The sequence below is a fragment of the Ixodes scapularis genome, unplaced genomic scaffold (genome assembly GCF_016920785.2).
Source record: "Ixodes scapularis isolate PalLabHiFi unplaced genomic scaffold, ASM1692078v2 PGA_scaffold8__174_contigs__length_109621045, whole genome shotgun sequence".
NCBI classification, from domain to species: Eukaryota; Metazoa; Arthropoda; class Arachnida; order Ixodida; family Ixodidae; genus Ixodes; species Ixodes scapularis.
This window is the reverse complement of record NW_024609883.1, coordinates 87,940,023-87,956,924: the sequence shown is the minus strand read 5'-3', so window position 1 is coordinate 87,956,924 and position 16,902 is coordinate 87,940,023. Positions and strand designations below refer to the sequence as shown.

The 16,902-nt window shown below is 45.8% G+C and overlaps 1 long non-coding RNA gene across 1 annotated transcript; it reads right to left on the bottom strand.

Moving 5' to 3' along the window:
* Positions 1–5,860: 5,860 nt before the first annotated feature.
* Positions 5,861–15,732, bottom strand: LOC121833461. The gene is made up of 3 exons (XR_006076723.1): positions 15,535–15,732; positions 12,420–12,544; positions 5,861–10,318 (listed from the first exon to the last, which is right to left on the bottom strand). It is a non-coding gene; the product is annotated as an uncharacterized LOC121833461 (long non-coding RNA).
* Between the last annotated feature and the right edge of the window lie 1,170 nt (positions 15,733–16,902).

The window sequence follows — 16,902 nt, the reverse complement described above, 5'->3', positions numbered from 1 at the left end:
CTTCTGTTATCTCGTATTCGTATAATGTTCGTGTTCGCAATGTTTCGTTGATATTTGTTCCGCGTTCAAGCGTGGCTAGAAGAATACGGAAATCTTTGGTAAATACGTATCTGCTAGCCTGGTCCGGGAAATCGATGGCTGAGTGTGTTAGCACTGCGCAGCTCGGAACACGTGAAGCGAAGGCTCGAATGCATACACAAACGACTCTGGGTTCAGCGTCCTCGATGCGCATGCGTAATGCCGGCGTGCGGTCACGCGTCATTACTGAGTGATTCAAGTTAAAACACAACAACAACAATCAAACGGGGCAGCAGTGGTACTGCAGTGGCAAAATTTCTCAGCTACAGAGGAGAAAGCAGAAGCCTATTGGCGACGTGCGCGACCGAAAGCGTCGCTGTGGTCGGCCTTCCACGATTGGGCGAACGCTGACTATGACGTCAGAAAAGGATTTATCGTCGACGGAACTAAGAGGAATGACAGAACTTTAATTTTGACGCTGTTGGCAGTGTACCTTTGAGAGCGCAATGATTTCAAGCTTCCACCATGCTATTTACGAACACCATCGAACTTCTTGTTTGCAAGGTAATGACGTCACAAGGAGGAACCGTAGGAGGGCGCCACTAAAACATCTCGCCACTAATTGGAAATGACCAACTAGCCGCTGTCTAAACATATGCACACCACAATTATTGTATTTCTTGCATTGTCAAATTTGAGCAATAAGCGAGATCGTTTGCTTGTCGTGTGTCCGAAGCGTTTCGTTCTTCGAATGACGTAACTAACAAGCGCGAAACAAACCGTCGACGGTGGTCAGTCTTCTCTCTTATTAGCCGCTAGAACTACCACAGTTATAGCATATTTTGAAGCTAAAATCCGCCGAGAAAAAGTTCTCAAAATAAACCTTTTTTTTTTCTCCGCCAGTTCGTCGCCAGCACGTGCTCATCTTGCCCTTGTTGGCGACGTGTGCAACTGAAAGCGTCACTACGCTCGGCCTTCAACGATTGGCCTAATGCTTTCTTTGACGTTTTTGATGGGATTACTTTTGGTTTCGTTAAAAGAAACAACAGTAATGTAGGAGTACAACTTTGATGGTGTGCGCGATATCTACAATCTTGCGCTGTGCCTTTTACATGTACCATGCAACTTGTTACTCATAATTAACCTTATCGTGTGATGATCGTGACGTCAGGGGTCGATCCCACGAGAGCGCGCCACCTAAATATGATGTCGTCAATAGATGTTTTCTGTGTAACCTACCGTCAAATTGAAGCACCCTCAAACCTGTGTATTCAGGATTGCCCGCTGATACGCTGTATGCCACTGCGAGGGATAGGGAGATGTAACCTTAGGAACGATGTTGTGTGGCGCGTCGAGCTTAATAAAGCATACTACTCCGTGCATAAAATATTTCCAAGTAGGTTTGTTTGTGTTTCCATGTCAGCATGTCCGAAAATTTCCGGTTGCCTGCCTATCAATGCGTTGTCTTTGGGTACGCAAATAATCGCGAAAATATATGCGATGAGAGACAAGAAAGTATGGCAGCAATGTTTTTTTTCTTCTGCACACCTTCCTCACTGATTCTTGTGTACGACTTGGAGATTTTGAGGGTAGATCCCGAGGGATTTGTGCACGACTCATTATGTAATGTGTGCGCGAACAATTTTTTTGACAGAAAGCAAACCGAGTGCAAACCGGTGTTGGATGACCCGATTAGGTTAACAACGCAAGTAATGCCATCAGTGAATCGCATGTGAAGGCGGCTTCAAGAAGCCTACGCGACATATCTCCAGATACAAGTACTAAGTGGCGAGAACTTATGTGCACAGATGTCGGGCTACTTTCAATCCCTCATTCGTTTCTTCGTTGTAAAAAGCTCAGCCAATGTTTTCTACCGTCTTCGTTCACGTGTTCTTGAGAAGGAGCGGTGATACTATGATTTGGTAGATAGCGCTCTACAGTATTGCTGTTTCATGCGGCACTGTTCTTTTGGCGGAAAATTGTGGTTTTGTCTGGGAATTTAGTGCCTTAAATAGCTTTAAGAAGCCAGGGGGGAGCCAAACTTAAACTTCTTTGACCACCAAATAGTTGCCGAAGTCAGGCATCACCGCTGGTAGTTTGGCTGCTTTCGGTTACCTTCTGACTTAAATCTCCAAACAAGCGTCATAATTATGTTTCCCTTCTGGTTGTTTCGTTTTCATGCGGCAGCTTTGGTACTAAATTGCCGAAGTGACAAATTTTGACTTCACTGCTGATTCTTAGGTGTATACTGTCTCAAGTCTGGCACTTTGACAACTATATGGCGAGCCAAGATATGGCCATAGAAGCGGCGAAGAAAAATACTCTGCTACTATTTAACGCCGTCGTCACTACAGGCATCGAGGTCCTCCAGCGCTCTCTTGGTCGAACGACAAAATGCTTCAAGACCAGCAGTCTTGTTGATTTTTGACTTGGACAACAACCTGAACTGCTCACAGCGGACATGGGCTTCGGCACCACCTTTTGCGTAATGAGTCGCCACGAACTGACTTATAAAAAGGACTTATTTTAATATTTACATGACCGCGGTAAAATCCATCCTGACAATCGCCCTGCTTCCTCGTCGTTCCAAAACCAAAATGCCTGTCCTCGCGCCACCAACACTTCTCCTTAGTCCTCAGTCCCAGACACAATCTCGGTCACCGAAAAATGTCACTGGCGGGAGGCAAGATCGCCCTCCACTAGTCATTTTCCAACACAGGGAGGCTTCGTAGTCCTGCCAGATGCCCTCTACGGCACCACGGGAAAGGAAGCTATAGGGAAGAACTTCAATCAAGTGAGTCCACCATATTTAAAAAAAGTGAAAGCCCGTGCTATGGAGATGTGCAGAGCGATGGAACTTCCCGGATTGCTACAAAGTGTCGAAGCCAGCAAGAAACTGCAACTGGACATGTTCTTCACGGCAAAAACCCATAAAGTGGGAGTCCCCTTCAGGGTTTTTTTTACCGAAAGAAATTCATGGCAATATCACGTCGCCTCCCTCATCAGTGAACATTTGACAGCCCTCGATTTGGGCTGTCACCCGTTTATGGTGCAAAAGGTTGAATGCATAATGGAATTTTTTAGAGAGGGTGCTCAAGGAATGCGAAGTGCTTTTTTTTTTTTTTGTCGACGTCTAAGACCTTTTTTATTCAGTTCTTAACGACCACTTATTTTCGTCTGTGAGAGAATGCATTGACAAGAACGGTATTCTTCCGTTCCAGAGTTCCTGTGGAATAAACGTTGACTATTTTCTTGAGGTTCTCAGATATTACTTAAAGCCTACATTTGTTTCTTTGGTCGGGAATAACTTTGGGCAAAAGAGGGGCATTTGTTTTGGCTCTTGTGTCACCTGTTTTGTGCAAAATGTTTCTCAGTGCGTGCGGAAAAGCCGTCGTAAAGAAACTGCGGGTCTCTAGAAGGCTCAAAATATTCAGATTGGTGGATAATTTTCTGATTTTGAGTAATCAAGCTGACGCACTAGAATGTGAAGTGGCGGAAGTGTTGGAGGTGGGTTTAAGACATGTGGCAGTGGCGTAAACTTTACGCATGAGAAGCGAAGGGAGGGACAGTTGCAGTTCCTGGACCTTCAGCTAAGAGTCCAGAGGGACCGCATTTGCTGGAGGTACCAGCCAAGGTCAAAAAAGGTCATTTTCTCGTATAGCTCTGCTCATTCAAAAGTTCTGAAAAGAGGCATTGCCTCTACGTGTCCAGAGGCGGTCCTTAAAAAATCCTGCAGGCATAGTGCACAAGAAATTTTCTGTAAACAGGTTGCGAGGCTTGAGAGACCGGGTTTCCCCCTGGTACTCTGGTCGAGGTGGCAGAGAGCCTGGTACGGAAGATTAAAAGATTACAGAATCAGCCGCGCGGCAGGATTACGACGACGACACCGGGGTAAATCCCGTAGATGCACAGAGTCACGCAAAATCTTAAGAAAGTTGTCTTGCGCTACGATATGTTTGTGGTGTTTAATGCTTCAAATAAGCTTGCGTACATGTTCAAAACGCCGAAATCTTCGTTTCTTCCTCCGACAATAAAATCTAAGAACTACTTCGCGCAGTGCAGCAATAATACACAAAACTTTATTTTTCCTTGGTGGGAAAACGACCATATGTGTACTGTTCTGAACTCTCCTATAATCGCTACTGCGATACGCATCTTGAACACCCCAGGTTAACACACGTTCTGCAACATCCAAATTCCCCATCAATACCGAATGTATTCGACGTTCTTTGAGGCAGACTAACTGCATGCTGTCTGATATTAAAACTGCAAAATTCCCCGTTTGATTACCTTGCAAAAGTAAACTGAAAAAACTACGGGCGCATAGGGCGTGGTTCCAATCAAACAGGTCCGCGTCAATCTAGACCTTCGCAGCACAGAAATAAAAAGAAAACATATTGAAGGCCAGTATTCATTACACAGTTGAAGCTAGAAATCGCACTGTTTTATTTCAATTCAAACTGTACTCGTGCACCCCTAGCGGGGACCGAGATCCTTCCGGCCCGCGCAGGCGAGAGGCCGCAATCAGGATTGGAGTTGCGTCGGGACCCTTAGCTGTAGCAACGTACCTTGATTAGTTTGTCGAGACACCACTTAGGGACATATCAGTAGTCTCGGCGTAAATAGAACGGAGTGGGACGCCTGGCGAAGGATCTGTAGGCTTACCCGCAGAGCTTATAAGGGGCCTACATTCGAGGAGAGCAAAAGCACAAATACATGTAAGCTTGCTGTAAGCTTGTTCCTAATCACGTGGAGAGATTGTTCGACCGGCTTGTTGTTCCTGGTTAAAACGTAGCTGACCAAGACAATAAGCCAGATAAAACCCAAACTTGACTCACGTTTGACAATCTTGTTGGCCGAACTTGGGCCTAATAAAGCTTTGCTCCAAGGAGTTCGGGCCAAGTGTTTCTGCTTTGACGCCATCTAGCCAGAGAAATGCCGTAGTCTGATTATTCCTTGGTTCGCCGCGTACGTTCCAGGGTGGAACCTAGCTTCGATAAGCAAACTGAACGCCTCCCCAAGTAGCACAACTCGCCGGTTTGGGACTGGGGCGGTACCGGTCTGCCGGTAAGATCCTACTGGGGCGACGCTGGAAACGCACCGCGGGGCGACAACGGGCCAGTGAGATTGCCAGTCACTGGCCGGTGACTGGGACGCCCGGCACTGGGCGTCCCAGCGAGTTCCCGGGATGCTGCCAGCACAAATCCCCAGCGTAGTACCAGTAACGCGGTAAGATACCAGCAAGACCCCAGGCTAGCGGCCTCAAGCCATAGAGTCCCCGGGCTTGTTTTGTCCCAGCGAGTTCCCGGGCTGCTGCCAGCACAAATCCCCAGCGTAGTACCAGTAACGCGGTAAGATACCAGCAAGACCCCAGGCTAGCGGCCTCAAGCCATACAGTTCCCGGGATGCTGCCAGCACAAATCCCCAGCGTAGTACCAGTAACGCGGCAAGATACCAGCAAGACCCCAGGCTAGCGGCCTCAAGCCATACAGTTCCCGGGCTTGTTTTGTCCCAGCGAGTTCCCGGGCTGCTGCCAGCACAAGTCCCCGGTGCACTACCAGCAGTACCGCAAGATACCAGCAAGACCCCAGGCTAGCGGGCTAAAATCGTACAGTTCCCGGTCTTGTCATACAGCCTAACATGTGGTTTTGTGTGCAATTTACACCTGAATAGAAATGATGTAGTTCATAAGAAGAATAATTTTAACAACAAATGAGTGTAAACAATTATGTTGCACTGTACATGAAAGTAAATTTCTGGCATAGGTATACACCTTATTGGTAAAGCGGCTGCCACAGCCATCTGTCGCTCATACACATGATAGCAAATAAAACATACAAAATTGTTACCGTAATTGTTTATTGTCAGCTCCAGTGAAGCTACAGCTTGGCTGGTCATCATGGGCTTGTCGCTAGAGGAGTGCGCTGGATGAAAGAGGCTGCATGTCACGGGCCTAGGAAATGTTCTTCACACTTTTCATGCAGCTTGTGATGCAAGTCGACCATGCACCCAGGAAGGGGAGTCCTTCATTAGAGCACCTGCAAAGAGAATCAACAGCACAGTAAAATGACAGGGTAAATCAATACCAGCTGCACATGATAATCCAGAAATTCCAAACTGGGCAAGCGCTTAAAAGGTTAAAACAGCGAAAAGGACGACGGACAGGGTAAAGGACACGGACAGAGCGCTGACTCGAAACTAAATTTTCATTGAACTCAACGGCGCAATATATACACACTATTGAGAACAAAAAAAAAGAAAATCAGCCTGAAAAACACCCAAAACAAAAGCACAAAAACTAAGTAAGTATCACCTCTAAAAAGATAAACCAAGCTAATCAAGTGGCCAGAAAACCAGAGGCATGAGACAAGAAGCCCATGTAAAAGAAAAACTTTTTGTAACCAATGCGTTAATTGTCTTCATTTCATTTTCAATCTGGAAACTATATCAAAACAAAAATACTTTGATTGCCCAAAGGGACACCTGTTACAACACACTGGATAACCAAGCGGCAAAAATGGCCCAGTTATCTCATAATCAAGGTTAGCTATTTGCATGAAGAAGGCCCACTTCAAAGAAAGGCTCGTGGAAATCATCTACTTTAATTCAAAAGGGCATGTCGAGAGACGGGCAAACTCGCCGGAGTAGTTGGCATGTAGTTTAACATTGCCGTTCGTCCCGATAGGTGCGAGAGATCCAGCATTTTTAGGTAAATATAGCGATTCATTAGTCTTACTGAGACAATGACAAATCATATCCTTGACATATTCGCGACCCTAGCAAAACGGACAGCACCAAGCGGGAAAACCAGGAACCAGCCAGAACAGGTCGCTCTGCGCCTCTCCACGTCTCTGGCGGCTTTCGCGGACACGTGTTGTCGACGCGGTGGCAAACAATGTAATTTGATGAAGGTCTGAATATTTCTCAAGTTTGCCTGAGTGTTCATCAGTGTGATGAAGCCTCAGTAAATTGTTTCTTTCTATCACGTGTTTGAAAGCCTGTTTACTCCACAACACACAATCGCGTGCTTTCAATTTCTTGGATGGGGAGGAATCAAGGAAAAACGTTTTGATTTCTTCTCTGGCTCGAATGACATTCAAAGTGACAACTACTCGGTAATTGATAAGTGGTATGTAAAACAGACGAGGTGTTTCACTGGAGGGAACCCCAATGCTGCAGTCAAGTGAATGGGAAGGTTCAATAGCTGCTTTTCTTGAATTTGGCTGTGTTTGATTAGCGTCAAGATTGAGCCACCCACGCTGGTCGGTGCATTGGCTATTCATCTTGGCAGCTTTTCACCGAAAAAGCCTCTGGACCACACCGAAAAAGTTGGGCTGATTTCGCATCTACTTGATTCTCGAAAACCTCCTCGCTGCATACGATTAATGAGGGATATTGTCTGCTTTCAAAAAATGGGGGACGCGTCTCGCAAAGTTAGAAGCTGTCACGACATTATGATCTATTGCGCCTCCAATATTTATAATATACCCTCGTTGAAGCCAGCAGCAATATTCGTCTACATTGCTCAGGTTGTCCGGCCACAAAAGATACTCTCCTTCTCCATTCAGGATTTGAAGTCAAGTTTAATGCAGAGGGGTTCTGCGTGAATCTCCGATGAAGACTCTCTTCAAATTTGTCCGCAATCATCTCCGTGCTGCCGGCTAGAACCATATGGCTGAGTTTAGGTAGTATCTCTCCGTCTGTCAAATATACTTTGATTCAGCAGTTCACCTAATAGCTTGTCAAGTAAGCTCATATTTCAGCCCAAATAATATACTAATATCCCTTTAGTGGGACATGGTACATAATATAATGCATAACCTGCACATTCGTCAAAATGACTTCGATTGTCACTAAAACCCGAGTTGAAATACGAGTATCAGCTGCTTAGTGGGGCTCAAGAAGCTCAAGCTTGGCTCAAGAAGCGCTTGCTTAATTTTCGTAATTTTCCTGCAGCCTGTGTTGCTGATCGAGCAGACGACTGGAGCTGTTTCTTAATACGCACAAAAGCTCGATTTCGCCGACAGATAAGTCGTATGGTCGAGTGATGCGAGGTAGTTGAAAATTACTGTCGGTGGAACAATTCTGTAGTCATCGCTGCTTTCCTTACCTGATCAAAACTGATTAGAGTCTATTACCGTCTCTTTGGAGCCCATAGTTTCGGTAATGAACGAAACCTCTGAAACAAAAGTTTGACATGAAAAGAACAAAAAGCACCGGGAAAACAAAACTATGCTCTGCAAGTTTATCTGCACCGGCTACACTTAACCGTCGCAGTTGAAATACCTATAAAATAGGGCATTAAACAAAAGAAAATCTGTTAAATTGAATGCGCTACCCGTTCAGGCGGCCCGGCCGAGCCGACGCGACCTGTTCCCAGCCGCCATGTTTGTTTGGTGGTGGCGCCCCCTATAGATCGTTGGAGTCGCGAATACAGCTCATTGTTGTACACATACTAATGAGATTGGGTAGACACATGTAAACATATAATATATTGCAGAGTATGGCCCCTGTGTTCCCACATAATGGCAACCTGACTAAAACTCATCTGCAGACTTCACCAAATAAAAAATAGCGACTTACCCAGAAACTAGTATATATTATTAGCGTCTACCATAAACTCACATTGAGTGTTTACCATCGGCATGCCCCATAGCCCTTGAAAACGCCCGCAAGCCTCACTTACTTTAAGCATATGACATCATATGACAAGAAACATTCCCTCGTGATCATCATTAATATCTACAGGTGCGAACAGTTCAGGCAAATCAATAGAAAGATAACAAATCAGTAGTGAGGTGGTGTACAGTGGCTGGTAGGTGCAGGTTAATATGTATGGGACATCTATTTTCTGAGTAATATTGCTTATCTGGTCAATTTTCTTCACAGACCCATCACATACTGAGACAAGGTTCTCAATACAGTGAAAAACAGGAAGGAGGAGTGAGTTCCAGATTTAGCTTTGCACAAGCTATGTGGCAACTGACTTCATCCTCTTAGAATTTATTGGAGTGGATCTGGGTATGATTATGTCTAGCCCAACAATACTGCTAGGAGCACCTTCAAAACCTTCAGAAAGGGGTAGAGGAAGTTTGAATCATAATTTCCGTATTGCGATGAGAGCTGCTCATACTGAGAATTGATGTGAGCCAATGTCGGCCATACTTCTGCCTGAAATATCTATGTGTCAGCCACCCCCTATCAGAAAAAGTTTTAGCTGAACGCTTTTTACGGGCCGCTCCGCTCAGCCACTGAGCAGGAAAGTAACCAGGCACACACGTAACGCTCAGTCGGCAGAGGTCATCGGGGTGCAGGAGTTGTCTGCCCCATCGGCATCTGCGCTCCGACTGGTCGTTGCTGACTGAGCATTGTGAGCATGCAGGTGCTTTCCTTTTGAGTGGAGCGGGTCGTAACAATGCTCAGATAAAACTATCTAATGTCAATGTCGCAGCCTCAACAGCCAAACGAGCAGTTTTCTTCCTCGCTTGCACAATAGACCAAAATTGCACTGCATACTGCTTTAGAGGCTTGTTGGCATGTTTCACACTTACTCTCTGCAGACAGCTAGGACTGTCGCTAAGCGAGGAAAAAAAAAAGTGTGAACACATATCATGCACGCCAAAAGAAAACATCAATGGAACTACACGAGACTGCATTAAAGTTGCCAATTGGGCGCTATTTATACCGCACAGCCACTGTGTGTGCTCAAGTAAACTAGCTCTACATATACCGCTCAGCACACCACAGCTAGGCTGAATCACATAAGTGTCACACTTGCCGAGCTTGAAGTACAGTCGTGATCTCTACGAGTGTGAACAAGCAATCATCGACTGCTCAGTACTGGGAGCATCATGCACCAGCGGACTTGCTCTCCTTTTAAAATGCCTTGCGAACCAAGCATGGTAAGTCATCTGATAAGGAGAGAACGTCACCACGGACAGCACTGAGCAGTTGATAATCGCCTGCTTACCTTCATATGTATCAAGTCTCTACCTGGCCGAAGTAGGCAGTATGTGTGCAGCAGAAACGGCTGTACTGAAATCTCAAAAGGATGAAAGATCAGAACAAGCTTGGTAAGCTTTCACGTTGCAAGTATGCCCATGCGAATTTCACTTTCTAAAACATAAACACGCATTTCAAATTGTCATCCAGGACAAGCTGCTATTACACAGCTGTATATATAAAGCAGCTTACCATCAACAACCTTTGCAGACTGCCATGGACCTGATCCTCGGGTCGGCTGGTGATGCAGGAACAAATTGGCCTAGTCGATGCTAGCTTCCGTTCGGCAAGGGCTGCACTGAGTATAAAGGTGAAAAAAGTGTTGTAGATAATGTGAAACAAACAAAAGCAATCCTAGCATCCACAATTCGCTAGAGGCACTGAAAACAAAAATCAGAGGTTGGGTCAATTATGTTAATGCAATATACTTCGGACACATACCATGACTGCAGGTAAGATATTTGCTGCCTTCAATCTAGATCTGCTTGAAAATTTACAAGCTAAATAACAAATATTTTATAAGCTGAAATATATTTCGATGGAACTACAAAATCTGAAGACTATCTCTGCAAATATGGTGCTATCTAGTACACCAGGGATGAGTAGAATTGGATTACAGCATCCCCCTTACAAAGATTGAAGCAAAACAAGTATAGAGTCTGCCGTGCCACTACAGTAAAACCTCGTTAATTTGGATCTCATGGGACCGGCAAAAATGTCTGAATTATCCGAAGGTCGAAATATCGAAAGAACAAAGAAAGCTGCGCGAAAACGTTTCCTTCATTTTGAGAAGAAATCTGTTATTACCGCCTGCTTTCTGGACGACGCTTGGGCGGAGACGGCAACTTTCCTTAGCGCGGTCGAGTGCTCCACCGCACTCGCACTGTCGGAGCTACGCATCCCGTGCGCTGACAATGTAGTACAGCAAGGCCTCTTCTAGTTTCGGGTGCACCACCTTCCAAGGCCGCTTTCTTTTCGTGTTGAACTTCTCGCTCTCGAAAGCCTGTAGGATATCGGCCACAATTTTTACGTATGTAGCCAAAGTGTTTCTCTTGACGTCGCAACCTTCCATCACTTGTCGAGAGACGCCGCCCTCCAAGGCCCTCAGTATTTCCACTTTCGTTGCTAAATTCTTAGCCTAGTACAGCTGCAACGGAAAACGAGTAGCAAAACTGACCAGTAATCGGAGCGGCGAAATCGCGACAGCCGGCGCTATTTTCCCCGAGCGCCGATAGCAAGAGTGCCAGTCACGTTGCATTTTTCAATGCAGGGGTGGCCAGCGAAAAATTGAGGGATAGGATAGTTGTTAAAATGGCGGGCTTTAGGATCCCCGCGTTGAGGCATAAAACGTGACTGTCACTCTTGCTATTGGCACGCTCGGGAACAATAGCCCCGCGTGTCGCGATTTTGCCATTCCGGTCGTCGGTCACCTGTGCTACCCTTTTTCCGTTGCAGCAATGCTTCTGCTGCTTCCATGCCAGGAGAGTAACGCGCTGAAGCACGGCGATCCAGAGCAAAACTGGTGCGAAACACGGAGAACCGAAAGAGCGAAGAACCATGGGAAAACCGGAAAAACCATGTGCGCACTTCGGATGGATAGCGGTCATACCCTTTGGAACAGACGGTAGCTAGCACCACCTGCCGAATTTGTCCGAATTAACCATAGTGCGCCGCGTTCCCTCCGAATTAATGAGCGTTTGCTGCCATTGACTAATACATATGTTTGACGGGACCGGATCGACAGTTCAAATTATCCGAATTAGCGGGGGTTGAATTAACGAGGTTTTACTGTACAACAGAAACGACTCTACTGTGATCTCGTGGAGATCAGAGTTCGGAACAGGCATGAAGGATTTGGCACGAGAAATATGCCAATGTCATTATTCATTTTTGCAACATTAAAATTACTCTGAAAGTGCGACCAGCTGCACGGTGTATTCACGCAAATCTTGCGAGTGCTGAATTGTAGGCACAGTGCCCTGGTTGTGTTCATGTGCGATATATGACCAAATACCATAGAGACCAATACTGCAAACCTCTCCGAAAACCAATGGGTGCGGTGGCGAACGGCGTGAGTGGCGCTGTTCACCTCTCTTGCCGTCCATTTCTGTTTGCGTGTTGCCACTTCCAATGGGAAGGCCATTATTGGGAACATTAAACAAACAAATAAAAATACAAACACAACACACACAGCAATACTGGCAGCAAGTTGAGACGCACTTCTGTTGTAAACTCAGCATTCCCCTTACGAATGGGATGCGCAATTCCCCTAGAGTGTTTCATTCCACGTGAGTGGCATCGGAATTGCTAAAGGCCAGTCCATAAACACAGTCTGCGTTAAAAACAATCCTATCAGCAATAAGTTGCTATTATATTGCTCAATATATAGAGCACCTTACCATGAACAGCCTTGGCAGTCTTCCATCAAGCCTGGCCTTCAGCAGAGGAAGCTGTCATTCTGTGTCGCCTCAGGACACTCACATCAGGATGGTGAAAGTGAATGCCAACTTCTACTTGGTAAGGACTGCAGCAAGTATAAAGATGAAAACACAGATTAGAATATACGATAAAAAATATCATGGACCAACTTGAAAAAAGTGCACAAAAAGACAAGGACAAAAGGACAGGAACACAGAGGACGCAGACTGGTGCACACTCACAACTTGATCTATTGAGCATAAAAGAAAAAAGAAAAAGAATCAGAGAAATCAGAAAGGCTGTGTTCGGAGAACGTGAGCTTCAGAAACCGGGCGTGAGCAAAAGATGTCAGGTAGATTGTTTTACAGACACTTTGGAATTAACAACAGCCTTTCCATGTAATAAGGTGGTGAGTTCATTCTGATTGAACATCCTGAAAAATAACAGACAAAAAACAAGGAATAAAGGAGAGGAATACATACACTACATACGAGTGTAGACTCCCAACTCACAAATTGGAGAAGAAAAAAAATAAAGAATGCGGAACGAGCTTTAGCAAAAGTTCGAACAGGTCCAAGTGGAACGTGCTGACTCCCACCCATATGCATAAGACTGTAAACACGATTTTCTTGGCAGCTCAGGTAACAGACGGATGTGCGAACACATTGGTGGCCCATACTATGAATAATAAAGGCCTAAAATAATTCCCTTGTATGTTTTTCACAGTATCTGCTAATTATTCACGTTTTCTCTGAAAGCCTCGTCCCACTAGAGTGACAAACACCGATTTTTGTCCGACGACACCACAAAGTTCCGTGTCGCCGATGCTGTCCCACTGCAACGGCCAACACCCGCGACAATCGCCGACAAACCATCGACGACGGACGAGTTCTTGTCTGTTGTTGGACTTGAAGCGCAGCAAGCAGTCCCACCGAGGAACATCTGTCGGATACAAACTTATCCTCCTCGCCCGCTTGTGCCCTCTGTTGCCTCTCTTTCCACCCTTCCTCCCGTGGCTTGCTCCACCGCTCGACCTTTAGAGAAGCCCTTGGCGGCATCTCCCCGTTCCCGCAGTTCCAGTCCCTCGATTGCTCATAGTGGTCGCGGGCGCGGCTTTGCTTGCTGGCGCTGGGCAGTCATGTTGCGAAAGGCTTGTCTGTGGCTGGTTTTGCTTGCAAAAACTTTGTGCGCGATTTGGTGCTTCAAGATGCCGAGGTCTACGCCCCTAAATCAGGATGGATACACCCATGTTCGAGGACTGACCAAAGACCGCTCACCACGAAGTAGGACACGACGTTCCGCGGCAAGCCATTCCGGCAGACGAGACTTGTCATCACGTTCTGTGATGATCGGGATGCCGTATTGTCCCCCATAAAACGCCTGCCCTCGATCATTCGGATATGAAGTTTTAAACATCCTCAAAATCAGGGTGAAATTCCTTGGTGCTAACTTAGAATTCCTCGAACGACCCCCCCAAAAAAAAAGGAACGATTCGGGTATTCTAGTTCAGAAAAGGTTTGGTGTCAATTATCACGACTGTTTGTGGAAAGTCGCCAACGGCAAATGAAGAGAAGCGGAAGCTTTAATCAAGAAACAAAGTAATTGTCTCCACTTTCACCGTGTTTGTCGGCGCATTTAATGCCCAAAGAGCAAAATATGAAAACTGCATCGCCAGACTGTTTATCTGTGTATTTTGAAGTGTTTTGTTGACAACTCCAATCCCACTAGGAAAGAAGTTTCCTCGTCCCCGTGTCCTGCGTCGTGTCCGCCAGGTGGGACAGCGTGCGTCGTGTGTCGCTCGTCGTGTGTCGCTGTCGTTTGTTGCTGTCTGTCGCTCTAGTGGGACGAGGCTATAAGGATGACACATGAGCAGTGTAAATAGTGCATAAGTAGGTGACAATTCATCGTAGACTTTAGAGAGAGATTAAGCTGTCTTTATGTATTGGCCATCAATCTGTTGCCTTAACAGACAAGGAAATTATGGTTTTAAAATCTGCTCTTGCTAATGGGTGAATCGGCGCATTCCACTTGGGCCTGTGCTTGAGCTCCTTCCGCATTCTTTATTTTTTCCTTCTCTGTTCATGCGAGTCGAGAGTCTGCGCTTGCGTATGGTTTACACGTAACTCTGCTTGTCTCCTTGCCTTTTGTGGTGAACTGTTTTTCAAGCTGTTCAATTAGTAAAGCTCACCACCTTACTACAATCATGCAACAACTAAAAACAATTACAACCTACACCATTCGCTCAAGGCAGTACCAAACGAAAAAATACCGGGATTGGGTGAGGCATGTCTAACACTATATACTTACACTGAACTAAATATACCTCTCATAAACTGGCGAGACACTACCTTAATCCAGGACATGCTTGTAAATTTCCCCAGAAGCGGCATCAAAAAATTATTTCGTGGGCACAAAGTTTTGCGATCAGGAGCGGTATGCTATGCAAATCACCATGGGATGAATTCATCGCGGCACCAATTTTTGACAATTCTTTTCTGATAACGAGTCACGAAAATAAAGCCGTTTGCAGACGACTGCGCGGCGGAAGCTACGGACTCGCTCGATCCTCCTCTGCCTTTTGCCTGGCTCAGCTCTCCGGACGCAAATACGCACACGGAATCCACCCGTAGTGTCTAACCGAGAGCTTAGACGATAGAGGGGCACCGCGCTGAGTTGAGTGCTTTATTTTTTTTGTTGGGGGGGGGGGGGGGGGGGGGGGGGGCACCGCGCTCTTCCAGACATCCTAGTTTACCAGTGAACAATACGGTGGAGGGAGGCAATCAAACTTCCCCCCCTCCCCCTCCCCTTTCCGCCTCCACCCGCCGGCTGGCCGGCTGGCCGGCCGGCCGGCCGTCCGCACGCCCGCCGCCGCCGCCGGCGCCGCCGTCCCCCCCCCCATCTCCCAAAAAGTTCCGCCGCTATTGATGGACCTGGACCGAGTACACAGCCTATTTGTGAACGAAGCAAAACAGCCTCGCATAGCACCATTCGCGCACAATTAGTAATACTGGTAAAAGCAAGCGATCTAGACAATAACAAGCATTTTGAACGGAAAAAAGAATAATCTAGCCCTAACGGACAAAGAAAGGAACTTACTTTGAAACGACCGTGCCATGATCTTGGCTGTTGAGCAGATTCGACGTAGTTCCACGGCTCACAGTCGCTTCCTTCGTTTTCGGACACATTTGAAACTAAGTTGAACTCCACGCATCACGACTAATCGGTAAATTGACCTCAAGACAGAGACGTGAAACACACACGGCCAACACGTCCGGCAAAACAAGGTTGCGGATTGGATTGGATCGCGTTCGTTGGCTATTATGGATGTCTAACGACTTTACGGAATCTATGTGCGCGTATTGGCGCGTATCTTCAACACGCTTGCAATAAAACAATCAGCAAAGCGCATTAAAAAACTATTAAAACACACAGTAATAATAAATTATTGAGTATGCGAAAATTGCCACAATATTAGAAATATGTCCTGAACACGTAACAAAAAATTACATACGAAACTAACCGTACAGTGTATTCAAACGAACTCAGCAGACATATAAACTACTAAAAACAACGCTTTTCGATTCGGCGATTTGGTCTTGGTGGTTAACGCGCGATGCGGGTGATCGTGTGGTCGGTGGTTCGAAACCCGGAAGCGCGAAGTTTTTTATTGCTTTTTTTACTACGTTTTTTTATTTCTTTTTAATATTTTTTTTAATGTTTTTTGCAGTTGCCGGCCCCTTACTTTAGGGTAAAAATCACGCAAAATCTGGAAATAAGAAGTGCGAGCCCAAATTTAAATTGATGCAATGCACAAGCCGTGGCCCTCTTGTTTTGCCTGGATAATTCGCTCCCTCCGTGCTAATTTCTGGGTCAGTGTAGTAGGCAAACAGCGCAAGTCCTTTCAACGAAGTAAAGAAGGTAATAATAATGGGAATATTGAGAGCAAAATGAGAAAATGAGTAAGTGGTCAAACTGCCACAGTGATGCAGCCGAAGTTTGTCTGAAGGTGGTCAACTTTACCCACTGTTAAAACAGAAATACCGCCATTTTAAGACAGTTATTTAGCTGAGCTCACAGCGCGGTACGTATTAAGCACATCTCTTATTTTTCTGACTTACGGAAAGTAGTACTTAATTTTCTTCTGGTACATCAGTGATATTTCCCTCGCCTGCCGCCTGATTGTACTTATCGAGGTTGCGCTCCGCAGTTTTACTTTTTTATTAGGCCTAAACATGTTTTTATTCCTGAGATCCAAGAACAGTGCGGATAATTAAACTAGCTTTCAGAGACGGCATCGTTCGGTATTAGAACATTTATGTTTCGCAGCGTCAAGGGGTCACATTCACTACCCGGCAGTGTAAACATCCACAACGCCTTTATCGTGTTAAAAAAAAAAAAATGTTTTTATATTTGTTTTTTTGTTTTTGTTGCGGTATGTCGTATATAACATAAGCTACCGGGGGA